Raw genomic sequence first — 16,042 nt, forward strand, 5'->3', positions numbered from 1 at the left:
AGAACCTCCTAGAAGTGCAAATTCCCAGTCTGCACGTAATGAATCAGAAACGCTGGGGTGCAACCCAGCAATCTGTTTTAACAAGGTCTCCAGGTGAGATTTTAATGCATTGGAAAATTCAAGAACCACAGACCTATAGTTATGCTTGGCCCCTTCTTACTGCTTCTGATCGGAAAGTTATTTCATTTGAGATGAACCATTGCGCATTTCTGATGTGATTCACGTTGTCTGCCTTTAGAAAAGTTAACTGCATTTGGGGTGATACCTTACGAGCTCCTTTGTCAAGTGTTTGGGAAATGTTGGCAAGAAACTCCTCTTCTACTATTTGGGGGGAACTTAGTCCTTGTTATCTTTAATTTGTATTAATACAAGCTAATTGGTCAGAGCAGCGCTCACAAATGCTTTAAAGGACCAAACACTCCGAGAAGTCCTTGAAGTGAAGTGGCAGGGTTTCGGCCAGGAGGTCTGGCTTCAGAAAGCAGCCGGGCCTCGCCTCTACCCAGCAGGCGCCAGGCCAGACGGGAATGTGGGTCCAAAGGAGTCACATCTTCCAATTGCTTACAAGAAGCCAGAAAGCCAACTTTTCACAGGAGATCTCATGATTTTTAAATGTTGGCAAACTCCTTGGATTTGTTGTAAATATTCTGCGCGCCTAACAAGCGAGGCTTCTGTTAGCAACTCCACGTTGTAGGGACTAGTTCGGGAGGTCATCGATTCACCGGCCTGGCTCATAAAGAAGAGAAAGCTGGCTCTGGAGGTCCACTGCTGGGAGACCCAAACCCAAGCCATTTACTATCCTCGGGGGAGAGGCCAGTCAATTCTTCTAAGTAGCTCCTGGAGCAGACACAGGTTTGAGCTCCTAGAAACCTATGGAATATTTTGGAATGTTTTTCATTGGAAAATGGACAGTGTCACATCGTGTGATCCATCCGGAAGCAAAGAATATCTAATAGTCAGGATGGCTCTGCCTAGGGACAGATCCAGATTTCATGAGTCCTGAGGCTTATACGATTTGGTGGGACCCTATTTAAGAAAAATATGTGAAGTTCTGAATACAAAGTTATTTACGAAAGTACAGAGAAATCTTAACCAAGTGTGGGAAATGTTTACTTTTACAAATTTTACAAAGAGCAAATGCCCACTCCCTTGGAAGGGCCCACACAAACAAGGGCCCTGGAGCGTCCTGGGTGTCCCCACATGCCTGCGCTGTCCTGATGACCCCTGGGATGCAGGCAGGGCTTGGGATGGGACTGGAGGGGCTGGCATTCTGGGTGCTGGTGATGTTCCACTTCTTGACCTGGGTGGGAAGGTGGATACCAGGGGTTTATTTTATAGCAATTTGTTAAGCTGTTCCCTTACATTTTTTATTGTTTTATGTGTATTTCATAATTTGAAAAAACATTTGGTCCTTTTCTAAGTCAGCAAAAATACACATTTCATTGGGTACAGTAGTTCTTCAATAAACATTTCTTGAATGAATGCACAAATAAATGAACGATTTCAAATCTATTCAGCCCCTATATATCAAGGGCCTAAACGTGTAAGGATCTTTGCTAGGTATCGCATTATTAAATACATTATAATATTTACTATTTAAGTAGAAGAAGTTAAATTTTTTTTTTTTTTTTAAGGAGAGAGAGAGAGAAAGCTTGTGCATGCACCAGGGTTGGGATGGGGGGTTGGGGGGAGAGGAAGAGAGAATCCTGAGCAGGCTCCGTGCCCAGAGACTCAATCTCATGACCCCGAAATCATGACTTGAGCCAAAGTCAAGAGTCGGATGCTTAACTGAGCCACCCAGGTCCCCCTAAGTAAAATTTAATGAAAGAAATTAAATAGGGGCACCTGGTTGAGTCAGTCAGTAGACCATGTGACTCTTTTTTTTTTTTTTAAATGATTTTTTATTATATTATGTTAGTCACCATACAGTACATCCCCGGTTTCCGATGTAAGGCTCGATGATTCATTAGTTGTGTATAACACCCAGTGCACCATGCAATACGTGCCCTCCTTACTACCCATCACCGGTCTATCCCATTCCCCCACCCCCCCTCCCCTCTGAAGTCCTCAGTTTGTTTCTCATAGTCCATAGTCTCTCATGTTTCATTCCCCCTTCTGATTACCCCCCCTTTCTTTATCCCTTTCTTCCCCTACCGATCATCCTAGTTCTTATGTTCCATAGATGAGAGAAATCATATGATAGTTGTCTTTCTCTGCTTGACTTATTTCACTTAGCATTATCTCCTCCAGTGCTGTCCATGTTGTAGCAAATGTTGAGAACTCGTTCTTTCTGATAGCTGAGTAATATTCCATCGTATATATGGACCACAACTTCTTAATCCAGTCATCTGTTGAAGGGCATCTCGGCTCCTTCCACAATTTAGCTATTGTGGACATTGCTGCTATGAACATTGGGGTGCATATGGCCCTTCTCTTCACTACGTCTGTATCTTTGGGGTAAATACCCAGTAGTGCAATGGCTGGATCATAGGGTAGCTCAATTTTTAACTTTTTAAGGGACCTCCACACTGTTTTCCAGAGTGGCTGTACCAACTTGCATTCCCACCAACAATGTAGGAGGGATCCCCTTTCTCCACATCCTCTCCAACAATTGTTGTTTCTTGCCTTGTCTATTTTTGCCATTCTAACTGGCGTAAGGTGGTATCTCAGTGTGGTTTTGATTTGAATTTCCTTGATGGCTAATGATTTTGAACATTTTTTCATGTGTCTGTTAGCCATTTGTATGTCTTCATTGGAAAAGTGTCTGTTCATATCTTCTGCCCATTTTTTGATTTGTTTATTTGTTTCTCGTGTATTGAGTTTGAGAAGTTCTTTGTAGATCTTGGATACCAGTCCTTTATCTGTAGTGTCATTTGCAAATATATTCTCCCATTCCGTGGGCTGCCTCTTAGTTTTTCTGACTGTTTCCTTGGCTGTGCAGAAACTTTTAATCTTGATGAAGTCCCATAAATTCATTTTATCTTTTGTTTCTCTTGCCTTTGGGGATGTGTCATGAAAAAGGTTGCTTTGGCCGATGTCGTAGAGGTTGCTGCCTATGTTCTCCTCTAGAATTTTGATGGATTCCTGTCTCACATCGAGGTCTTTCATCCATTTGGAGTTTATTTTTGTGTATGGTGTGAGAGAGTGGTCAAGTTTCATTCTTTTGCATGTAGCTGTCCAATTTTCCCAGCACCATTTATTGAAGAGACTGTCTTTTTCCCACCGGATGTTTTTTCCTGCTTTATCAAATATTAGTTGCCCAAAGAGCCGAGGGTCCATTTCTGGGCTCTCTATTCTGTTCCATTGGTCTATGTGTCTGTTTTTGTGCCAGTACCATGCTGTCTTTGTGATCACAGCTTTGTAGTACAGCTCGAAATCCGGCATTGTGATGCCCCCAGCTTTGTTTTTCCTTTTCAACAGTTCCTTGGAGATTCGGGGCCTTTTCTGTTTCCATACAAATTTAAGGACTATTTGTTCCAGTTCTTTGAAAAATGTCCTCGGTATTTTGATCGGGATAGCATTGAAAGTGTAGATTGCTCTGGGTAGCATGGACATTTTAACTATGTTAATTCTTCCAATCCATGAGCATGGAATATCTTTCCATCTTTTTATGTCTTCCTCAATGTCTTTCAAGAGTGATTTATAGTTTCTAGAATATAGGTCCTTTACGTCTCTGGTTAAGTTAATTCCAAGGTAACGTATGGTTTTTGGTGCTATTGTAAATGGGATGGATTCCCTAATTTCTCTTTCTTCGGTCTCGTTATTCGTGTATAGAAATGCAACTGATTTCTGAGCATTGATTTTGTATCCCGCCACGTTACTGAATTGCTCTATAACTTCTAATAGTTTGGGAGTGGCTTCTTTTGGGTTTTCCATATAGAGTATCATGTCATCTGCAAAGAGAGACATTTTGACTTCTTCTTTGCCAATTTGAATACCTTTGATCCCTTTTTGTCGTCTGATTGCTGTTGCAAGGACTTCTAGTACTATGTTGAATAATAGTGGCGAGAGTGGGCATCCTTGTCGAGTTCCTGATCTTAAGGGAAAGGCTTCCAGCTTTTCCCCATTGAGAATAATATTTGCAGTAGGCTTTTCATAGATGGCTTTTATGAGATTGAGAAATGTACCTTCTATTCCTACACTCTGAAGGGTTTTAATCAGGAAAGGATGCTGTATTTTGTCAAATGCTTTTTCGGCATCGATTGAGAGGATCATATGGTTCCTGAGTCTTTTCTTGTTGATATGATGTATCACGCTGATTGATTTGCGAATATTGAACCACGCTTGCATCCCAGGTATGAATCCCACTTGATCGTGATGGATAATCCTTTTAATGTACTGTTGGATTCTATTAGCAAGTATCTTGTTGAGGATTTTGGCGTCCATATTCATTAGGGAAATCGGTCTGTAATTCTCCTTTTTGAGGGGGTCTTTGCCTGGTTTGGGGATCAAGGTAATATTGGCCTCATAGAATGAGTTTGGTAGCTTTCCTTCTGTTTCTATTTTTTGAAATAGCTTTAGGAGAATAGGTATTATTTCTTCTTTGAATGTTTGGTAGAATTCCCCAGGAAAACCGTCCGGGCCTGGAGTTTTGTTATTTGGAAGGTTGTTTATCACTGACTCAATTTCTTCATAATTAATTGGCCTGTTTAAGGAATCAATTTCTTCCGGTTTCAATCTTGGTAGTTTATAGGTTTCCAGGAAGGATTCCATCTCTTCCAGATTGCTTAGTTTATTGGCATATAGCTGTTGATAAAAATTTCTAATAATCCTTCCAATTTCAATGGTGTTCGTCGTGACCTCTCCTTTTTCATTCATAATTTTAATAATCTGGGTCCTTTCTCTTTTCTTTTGGATAAGTCTTGCCAGTGGTCTGTCAATTTTATTGATTCTCTCAAAGAACCAGCTTCTAGTCCTGTTGATCTGCTCTACTGTACTTCTGGTTTCTGCTTGATTGATTTCAGCTCTAATTTTGGTCAACTGCTTCCTCGTGCGTGGATTAGGCCTGTCCCTCTGTTGCTGTTCCAGCTTCTTGAGGTGAGAATATAAAAACTGCATTTTAGATTTTTCTATTCTTTTGAGTGAGGCTTGGATGGCTATGTATTTCCCCCTTAGGACTGCCTTTGCAGTATCCCATAGGTTTTGGACTGTTGTATTTTCATTCTCATTGGTCTCCATAAATTGTTTAATTTGATTTTTGATTTCCTGGTTTATCGAGTCATTCCTGAGCAGGATGGTTCTTAGTCTCCAAGTGTTTGAGTTTCTTCCAAATTTTTCCTTGTGGTTGAGTTCCAATTTCAGAGCGTTGTGGTCTGAGAATATGCAGGGGATAATTTCAATCTTTTGGTATCGGTTGAGACCTGTTTTGTGTCCCAGAACATGGTCTATTCTTGAGAATGTTCCATGGGCATTAGAATAGAATGAGTATTCTTTGGTTCTGGGGTGTAGTGTTCTATATATATCTATGAGGTCCAACTCGTCGAGTATGGCATTCAAAGCCTTTGATTCTTTGCTTAGTTTTTGCCAGGGTGTTCTGTCTATTTCTGAGAGTGGAGTGTTGAGGTCCCCTACTATTAATGTATTTTTATTTATATGTCTCTTTATTCTGGTTAAGAGTTGGCTTGTGTATCTTGCTGCTCCCCTGTTGGGGGCATATATATTTATAATTGTCATATCCACTTGTTGAATACTTCCCTTAAGAATAATATAGTGCCCTTCTGCATCTCTAACTATAGTCTGTAGTTTAAAATCCAATTTATCTGATATGAGAATTGCTACCCCAGCTTTCTTTTGAGGTCCATTTGCGTGAAAGATGGTACTCCATCCCCTTACTCTCAGTCTGAATGCATCTTTGGGTTCGAAATGAGTCTCTTGTAGACAGCAAATGGATGGGTCATTTCTTTTTATCCAATCTGCAACCCTGTGGCGTTTTATGGGATGGTTCAAACCATTTACATTAAGACTGATTACTGAGAGATATGATTTTAATGTTGCCATGTTGCCAGTAAAGTCTTTGTTTGTATTGGCTGTGACTTTCTGTTCTGTATCACTCTTGGGGCCTTTTTACTTTTATAGAACCCCCCGTAATATCTCCTGTAGGGCTGGTTTCGTGGTTACAAAATTGGTTAGTGACTGGCGATTCTGAAATGTCTTTATTTCTCCATCAATTCTGAATGACAGCCTTGCTGGATAAAGGATCCTTGGCTGCATGTTTTTCTCTGAAAGAGCTTTAAATATGCTCCCCCAACCCTTTCTCTCATTCCAGGTCTGTGTAGACAGGTCTGACGTAATTCTGATGCTTTTGCCTTGGTACGTGAGAAATTTCTTTGCCCTGGCCGCTTTCAATACTGTATCCTTGCATCTAATATTTGCGAATTGCACTATGACGTGACGTGGCGTAGGTTTGTCGTGGTTGAGCTTGGGAGGGGTCCTCTCTGCCTCTTGGACACGAATGTTTGTTTCCCTTGCTAGATTAGGGAAGTTTTCAGCTACAATTTGTTCAAATATCTCTTCTAGACCTCTGTTTTTCTCCACCCCCTCGGGGATGCCGATGATTCTAACATTGGATCGTTTCATTGAGTCAGTAATCTCCCGTAACCTACATTCGTGGGCGTGGATTTTTTTAAGACCATCTTCTATTTTCATTTTTTCCTCTATTAACCCATCCTCCAATTCACTAACCCGTTCCTCTGCTTCTGCGACCCTGGCCGTCAGAGCCTCTAGTTTTGCCTGCATTTGGCTCATAGAATTTTTAATTTCTGTCAGATTCGCTCTCATTTCTGTCCTTAGGGATTCTATATTCTCAGTAACCTTTTCGTTAATAGTTTTTTCAATTCTACTCATCATTTTGACCATCGTTACTCTGAATTCCATTTCTGATAATTTGGTTACATCCATATCCATTATTTCTGTGGCAGAGGCCACAGAATCACTGTCTTTTCTTTGCTGGGGGGGGCTTCTCCTTCTTGTCATTCTGATGAAGAGAGGTTGCGGGGTTTCCAGAGCCCAAATTATTGACTGGGTCCCAGGCCGTGCCCCTTGTTTTATAGGGATCTTAGGGATGTGGGCTTCTTCTTTAAAGATTTTATTTATTTATTTATGTGGCAGCCAACCAGCGAGAGAGGGAACAGAAGCAGGGGAGTGGGAGAGGAAGAAGCAGGCTCCCAGCGGAGGAGCCCGATGAGGGACTCCTTTCCGGAACGCCGGGATCACGCCCTAAGCCGAAGGCAGGCGCTCAATGACTGCGCCACCCAGGCGCCCGGGTTGTGGGCTTCTTGATTTTTCAGCCTGCCTTCTGTGTTCTGGGGGAGGGGCCTGCCGCGCCAATACTCAGGCAACCCTGTTTGGGTAGAGTCTCCGTGTCCCCTGCGAGGGAGGATGGGGATGGGCACTCTCTGAGCCGGTATTTCCAGGCTTTTGTTCTCTGGCGGCTTTCCCTGGCGGTTTGCTGTGCCTCTTCTGAGAGTCAGAGCAGCAGCGGCCAAATTTCAGCCTCTGTCACGGAACAGAAGGATTGCGGCCCGTTCTCTACTAATGTTCTGGCCACTTTAACTCTGTTTCTGTTGGTGCTGCTCAACCCTGCAGCGTCCCGGGATGTGCGCCCCACACCCGGCGTCCCAGCCTCACTTCCAGGGCGGCGCGTCTCTGTCCTTTGTGTTTCTAACGCCGCCAGCCGCCAGCCGCCGCCGCCGCGCCCGCTCGGATCTCCCGGTCTCAGTCTGGATCCAGTGGCGCACCGGGATTCCGGGTTGCGAGATGCCTGGTGGCGCGCGCACCCGCTCACGGTCTCAGTCTGCTGTTTTGCGGGTGCTGTCCGCGAGCCCCGCCGCTCTCCGTGGCTACACCTTCCCGGCACCCGAGCCGGCGGCTCCCCTCCCCTTCCGTTTATCTTCCGATATCTGTGCACAGTCTTCAGGGCTCCCCGCTTCGTACCTCAGTACTCAGCGCTGGAGATGTTCATTTGTAGAGATCCAGATGCGTCTTCCTGCGTCTCAGGCTGGTTCTGTGGTTGTTTAGGCTGGTCTGGTACCTATCCAGCTCGACTCGGAGGACCGGCTGAAAACGGTGTCTCCTACTCCTCCGCCATCTTAACCTGCAGAAGACCATGTGACTCTTGATCTCAGGGTGGTGGGTTCAAGACCCCTTTGGGTGTAGATCTTACTTAAAAAAAAAAGAATTTTATTTTATTTCAACATTTTTGAAAGTTCATCTTATTTTTTTACTATTGTTTTATATGTAAAACTACAAATATGAAACTATAAATATTGTTTTATATATAAGCTGGGTACGGGCTTATATATAAATTTAAACATTTAAATTTAATGCCATTAACCAAAGTTCTATTATTTTTAGCTTTAAAATTTTTTAATCTCCAGTCATACAATTTTTTAAAATATTAGGTAGAGGGAACATAAAAACAAAAGAAATTCATTTTTATTTAACATATTCTGAAGGCCAGAGGAATAATATCTTAAAAATCATGTGTAATTCCACACACTAACATAATCACCATTATTATTTTATTTCCTTCAGTTTTTTACTTATAGGTACACTTTTTACATAGTTAGAGTCATAGTGTCCAAGGGCGCTTAGGGTGGCTCCGTCGGTTAAGTGTCCAACTTTTGAATTCGGCTCAGGTCACGATCTCAAGATTGTGAGAGCCCTGCATCGGGCTGTGCTTAGTATGGAGTCTGCTTGGGATTCTCTCTCTCTCTTCCCCCTGCAACTCCCAGATCCAGTGCTCACTCTCTCTCAAATAAATAAATAAATAAATAAATAAATAAATAAATAAATCATAGTGTCCATAAAATTTCAGTCCTGATTGTTTGGACCTAACACATCATTTTCTATGTTGGTACATTGTCTTCATAATTCTAATTTTAAAAACTGCATAATTATTCCTTAGTTATTCCCAGTAAATGGATAGAATATAATTTATATAACCATGCTTCTAATCTTAGACATTCAGATTATTTTTAATTTTTGCTATTATAAAATAACGCAGCACTTAATAATTTGATGTGCATAGCTTTCTTTTCTCATATTATGGTCATATGCCTCAGGATACTTTTTTTTGCATTAAAATTTATAGAACACATTTTTCTCCTATCAGGGATGTTCTTCGACATTTCATTGGTCACCGTGGATACTCTGCCCAAACTGACAGAGTAGGTCACTGTCTGGAGAATCCATTTCTTAGGTTGTCAGAAATTATGATAGCTCTCAAGAGAGATCTTTAGTAGCCAAATGTTGCAGATTTGCAATTGCCTAATTATGCTCTAGATGACATTTCGTTTCCATTTAATTGAGGAAATTGAGCATCTATATTGTTTCTATTTTCTGTATCAAAAATCTGGACAAGTAGTGTGGTGATTTTTTTTCTGATTTGTGAATGTAATTGCGTGAAGAGTCATAAAAAGCTTTTATTATACATTTACTTAATTACCTTTTCTGTGAAATCTGGGCATAAGCATGGGCAAAACACTCAAAGGCAGGCATAAACAAAACACAATCCCTCTGCTCAAGCAGTTTACATTTTATTAGGAAATCAGGGACATAAACCTGAGTCAATTAACCTTCTAAGTAAAGTTTATGTTCTTAAAATATGTATAAGACACCAAGGGAAATGAAAACACAAGCTGGACACTTGAAGATCTTAAGGAATTGTGGTTACTTTTTCAGGTGAGGTAATGGTATTGTATCTTGTTTGTTTGTTTTTCTAAAATCCCCTTCTTATAGTGATATGGAAATACATACAAATAAAATGTATCTGAGATTTGCATCAAAATTGTGCAGGCCGTGGGAATGGATGGTGTATAGACGAGACGAGGCTGGCCTTGAGTTGATAATTGTCGAAGTTGGATGCTGGATACATTTGGTCTACTTTTGCATATATTTGAAAACTTTTACAAATTATTACACCATGTTTAGCTTTCCTTGGACTGTGAAATCAAAGCGCTGAGTATGACTGGAGCCTCAGTGATCCGCCACGCAGCCCATTAGACTCTCAACGTTCATATCCTACCCAGCCAGCCTGCCGGGCCTCTCTTCCTGGGCCTCCCCCCTCTCTGACGGTCTGCTCGGTGGGCTCGCAGGCTCTGCCCTGCATGACTTAGAGGTCCCTACCTGGAAGGGAGATGCTGACAAAAAAGCTTGGTTAGTGGGGCGCCTGGGTGGCACAGCGGTTAAGCGTCTGCCTTCGGCTCAGGGCGTGATCCCGGCGTTATGGGATCGAGCCCCACATCAGGCTCTTCTGCTGGGAGCCTGCTTCTTCCTCTCCCACTCCCCCTGCTCGTGTTCCCTCTCTCGCTGGCTGTCTCTATCTCTGTCAAATAAATAAATAAAATCTTAAAAAAAAAAAAAAAAAAAAAATTAAAAAAAAAAAAAAAAGCTTGGTTAGTGAGAAATCGTGCTTACTTTGACCCCTGCTTGAACTTTAAAATCTATGTTTATTTGGGAATAAAACAGAAATGATTCATCTTATGAATTTCCTCAGGATCGGTGGGATCCTGAACTCTCTTAGATGAGTTTATTCATTCTAAGCTCTAATTGAAAGCACAATGTGGAAACCGGTTGGCTCTTCTCTTATACATTCTATCTGTTAGAAGCGGCAACGTCTGCCAGCACCTCAATTCCTGCCTCCTTGGCACTGGGTTGAATTAATCAATAGAGAATATAACTAACACACACACAAAAAGCCAAATAAAAAATCTTCCAGTAAAGCAAATGGAAAATTACAAAATAAAAGCTTAATTTTCTGCAGTTTTTCAAGTAAGGTAAAAGAGATTCATTTTTCTATTGATTTGAATTGTTTTGAGTTAAAATTGAAACTGATAGTATAAACCTGGGATACTCTCAGGAACGATTTCTTTTGTTGTATTCCCTCTTTGTTGAAGCTGTTCCCCCTTAATTCATTGAATTATATCATGTAATTACCCAAGTCACTGTTATTAAATAGAAAATCTGATGCCACCATTTTTTGATTTTAGATACATAGTAGAGAAGATGATCCCATCAATGAGAAGGGAGTAAATTTTTAATATCTTGAAGCCTCAGTTTCTAACATCTATTCTAATTTAAATATCCAGTTTACAGTTAATCAACCTCTTTACCTTTTAGATTCTTCTTAATTATTTCTATCAACAGGGGCTTCTGGCATTAAAACAATTTTTTCCCTAACAAGCTACATGTATTTATTAGCAAGTCATCAAGCAATTTCTCCATTTTTTTTTAAGGTAATCAAAGGACACATGTAGTTCATAATGAGCTTGGAATAATATGCATTATCACCCTGGACTAAAATAGCCCAGCTAAAAGGGAAGCATTTCAATTTGTTAGCAGGTGAAGCTTTTATTTTTTCTTTAGCTAAGCCATTTCTGTTAGACTTTTTTACATAGTGAAAATGGTCTGTGATCTATATTACTACCTTTGCAAACTGTAGTTGGGGTAATAGCTCTACTCATTAAATTATATCATTCAGAGCTCCTATAAAAGAGCCTTGGTAGCAAAAAAAAATAATAGGTTTTCTTAAAGATGATTTTTCCCCTTCTCATTGGTAGGCATTATTACACATAAAATTGCATGAACTAGTAAATAATCTTTTGGGTATATGCGTCCTTACATTCTTTTCCTTCTGTGTCTTCTTGCTATAAAACCGATGTCCCTGGCTATTGCTGGAGAGGAAAGGCATCCTGAGGCTGACATGTGGACATGGGCTCAGCAGGCAGGCAGGCGGTGAAACAAGTGGTTTATTTGGAAGCCTTTTATCTCCCTATCAACCATCTCTTCTCCCCCTTGAGTGTTCAGCCTGGTTCAATTCAGTTCACTGGGTGGAGTGCTAGGCCAGTAGAAAATACTTTAGGAGACCTACAAATGTATGACGCATGGTCCCTGCCTTGGAGGACATACAGTCTAGTCACCAGTAGAGGAAATGTGACGTGGGCAGAAATACCTAAGACGAAAGGCCAAGTGAGCCAAGTGCTCTGGGGATTGAAAGAAGAGGAAGCCTGTGGAAGGTAAAGATAGGGTGATGGGGACAAAGGTGTTCCTGACAGAGAAGCAGAACCACCAGGAGATCCGTCTTGCCTGTCTGTCTATCTACGGTTCTATGGAATTGGTCTTACACGATTGTGTGAGCTGGTTAAGCAGTCGCTCTGAGCCATTGTCTCCATGTCTAATGTTGGAGCTTGAAGACCACCGTACAGGCAGTTAGGAAGGGACGATGGATGTGAAGTAGGGGGGATCAAGAGAAGGCTGGAAGGCGTAAGCATGAGATGGAATTCCACGAGGATGGACCGAAAGCTCTGTCCATTCTTGTGACCTCTGACCTTGGGGTTAAGGTTATTCTGCAGAAGTGAGGACCCTATGTCACAGAGCCGAACACAAACACCTGGCTCAGGAGTTGGAGAAGCGGAAGGGAGAACCCAGGGCAAAGAAGAGAAGCTGCAGGCTTAGTTGCTGCTTCATGCCAATGAGGTGAATCAGCACGTCAGCCAAACTGTGTGTGAGCCACAAAATGGCTGCTTCCCTTCTGCCCTCCAAATCTCCAAGAATCTTCCTTATGGCCCACCCTAATAGAAAACATACAAGAAAGAGAATTCAGGGAAATACAGATCAGATGCATTCCACGCCATCACAAGTTGTATGCAGAGTATGGAGCTTCCAAAAATTAAGCTAAAGAGTTAAGATGATATCCACATAAATGGCCATTGGAATTTTTTGAGCCAGAGGAACAGCGTGAAGCTGACCTTAAGGACAATGAGGTGGGGAGCAGGACAGATTGGAGGGCCTAACTCGGGAGCTCGGAATGTTGGTGAGTGGTAGTGAGGCAATTCAGGAGGTTGGAGTAGAAGGGGAAGTAGCATGGGACCCCTGGGTGGCTCAGTCATTGGGCGTCTGCCTTCGGCTCAGGGCGTGATCCCAGCGTTCTGGGATCGAGCCCCACGTCAGGCTCCTCCGCTGGGAGCCTGCTTCTTCCTCTCCCACTCCCCCTGCTTGTGCTCCCTCTCTCGCTGGCTATATCTCTCTGTCTGTCGAATGAATAAATAAAGTCTTTAAAAAAAAAAAAAGAAAGAAAGAAAGAAAGGGAAGTGGCAGAGCCATGCCTAGAAAGTTTGCTGCTGCAGCCAGTGCACAAGGCTTGCTTCTGTGTGTTTGGGAAAGAGAGCAGATCTACATACAAAGCATTGCCTGCTCTTGACGTTGGTGCACTTGTCCCATCCATTTTTTTGAGCCTTAAACATTTCAGTGCCCTGGGGCAAAGTCCCAAGTTTGTGACTCTAGAAGTCTGTGGTCCTAAAGAGAGATCTGTGGATACTTGTCATGTTTTATGACACCCAACGATAGCAATTGAAAATCTTTTTGTGTTTGGGGAATTTTCCACATTAAGGATTCTGCTGGAAGCCAGTACATCACTCTCTTAGCTTACTTTTACCCTAGGGACACTCCAATTTGTAAGAGAACAGGAAGAAGCAGGCGTCAAACAGAATCACTTTTTTATTACCGAATAGTATTCTATTATATGGATATACCACATTTTCTTTATCCATTCACTAACTGATAAACATTGAAATATTTTCTAGTTTTTGTCTATTATGTACAATGCTGCTCTAAACATTGTTGTACATGTCTTCTGGGTAAACACCTAATAGTGTAATTGCTGGGTCATATGGTAACTTTAAGTTGTAAGAAATCACCAAACTATTGTCCAAGTTTCCATTTTACATCAGCAGTGCATGAGAATCCGTTTTCTCTACACACTCGCCCAAGCTTGGGAAGGTCCATCTTTTTAATTACAGCCATTCTTGTGGATGTGTAGTGTTAGCCTGTGGTTTTAATTTGCATTTCCCCAATGAGCAATGATGTTGAATTTCCACATAAATTTTGGGATCAGCTCATCAACTTCTACCAAGCCTACTGGGATTTTGATAGGGATTGCGGTGAATCTATATAACAATTTGGGGGAGATTTGCCATCCTACCAATGTTGAGTCTTAGAATCCATGAACATGGGATATTTCTCCACTTATTTAGATCTTTAATTTCTCTCAGCAATGTTTTATCATTTTCAGTGTACAAAGCTTTCACTTCTTTTGTTAAATTTATTCCCAAGTATTATTTTTTGATTCTATTGTGAGTGAAATTGTTTTCTTAATTTTAGATTGTTTGTTGCTAGTATATAGAAACACAACTGATTTTTAAAATATTGATCTTATATCCAACGGCCTTGCTGAACTCATTTTTTTGTTCTGGCTGCTTTGGGCAGGGGCAGGGGACTCCTTAGAGTTTTCTATGTAGAAAACAATATCATCTGAGAATAAAGACGGTTTTACTTCTTTTTTCTAATCTGGATGCCTTAAAAATTTTTTTCTTATTGAACTGGCTAGACCTCAGTTCAAGGTTGATTAGAGGTGGAAAGAGCAAATGTCTTTGCCTTGTTCCCATTATAGGGAGAAGCATTCGGTCTTTCATAATTAAGTATGATAATAACACTAGGTTTGTTTTGTTTGTTTTGGGTTTTTTTTGTAGATGTCCTTTATCAGGTAAGGAGCTTCCCTTATATTCCTGGTTTATTGAGAATTTTCAACATAAATGGATGTTAGGTTTTGTTAAATGCTGTTTCTGCATCTATTGAGATGATTGTATTGCTTTTTTAAAAAATCCTCTTTTTCTCTTCCATCACTTTTCTTTTTTCTTTTTAAAGATTTTATTTATTTGTCAGAGAGAGAGAGAGAGAGAGCACAAGCAGGCAGAGCAGGCAGAGGGAGAAGCAGGCTCCCCACTGAGCAAGGAGCCTGATATGGGGCTCGATCCCAGCACCCTGGGATTATGACCTGAGCCAAAGGCAGATGCTTAACAGACTGAGCCACCCAGGTGTCCCTGATAGTATTGTTTTTTTCTTTATCCTATTAATATGGTACGTTACATTAACTGATTTTCAACTATTAAACCAACCTTGCATTCCTGGGTACATGGTCATGGTATATAAACCTTTCATACATTATTGAATTTGGTTTGCTAATATTTTTAAAGGGTTTTTGCATTTATGTATTAGTCTGTAGTTTTGTTTTCTTTGATATCTGTTTTTGGTTTCACATCAGGAAAATACTGGCCTCATGGAATTGACATCTGCCTTCTATAGACAGGTAAACAGAATTTGCATTACAGTAATTTTCGCAATTATTTGTTTCTTTTTCCTTTTGAGAAACAAGTTTCATAAGTTATTTTTATTTTTATTTTTATTTTTTTAAAGATTTTTATTTATTTATTCGACAGAGAGAGAGACAGCCAGCGAGAGAGGGAATACAAGCAGGGGGAGTGGGAGAGGAAGAAGCAGGCTCATAGCAGAAGAGCCTGACGTGGGGCTCGATCCCAGAACTCTAGGATCACGCCCTGAGCCGAAGGCAGAGGCTTAACCGCTGTGCCACCCAGGCGCCCCATGTAAGTTATTTTTAAAACAGAAACTAGATCTTATCTACTGGTTTGACCACCAAAATTTAATAGATGTTTCATCTGAGAGCCCATTCAGGGTCCTCTATTCACACTATCTGTCTGTAGACTGCAGACAAGGGCAGAGACAGATGGTATGACAGAACCTAAGTACCTCAAAGTCAAACTTCCCAACTGATCACAGACAGAAGAGAAAGTTGCCATCTTCATTTTCTCTTCTGTAGCATAGAGGGATAGAAAAACGTCTCCTGAGTAGTCATTGAACATTGTTGTAACTTCTTATTGTAGCCCCTTGGTATTGGGGAAGAAATGTGATAATTATATATATATAATCAGTCAAGCCCACTCTACTGATTAAAGTGTTTCTATTTTTTTTTTAAGATTTTATTTATTTGAGAAAGAGACAGAGAGAGCCTGAGCAGGAGAAGGAGCAAAGGGAGAGGGAGAAGAAGGACAAGAAGACTCCCTGCTGAGTGGGAAACCCAACACAGGGCTCGATCCCGGGACCCTGAGATCATGACCTGAGCTGAAGGGAGACGCTTAACTGAATGAACCCCCCAGGCACCCTCAGAGTGTTTCTAGATGCCAAAACCATATCA

This window comes from Ursus maritimus, unplaced genomic scaffold, assembly GCF_017311325.1.
Source record: "Ursus maritimus isolate PB19 unplaced genomic scaffold, ASM1731132v1 scaffold_4, whole genome shotgun sequence".
Taxonomy (NCBI): domain Eukaryota; kingdom Metazoa; phylum Chordata; class Mammalia; order Carnivora; family Ursidae; genus Ursus; species Ursus maritimus.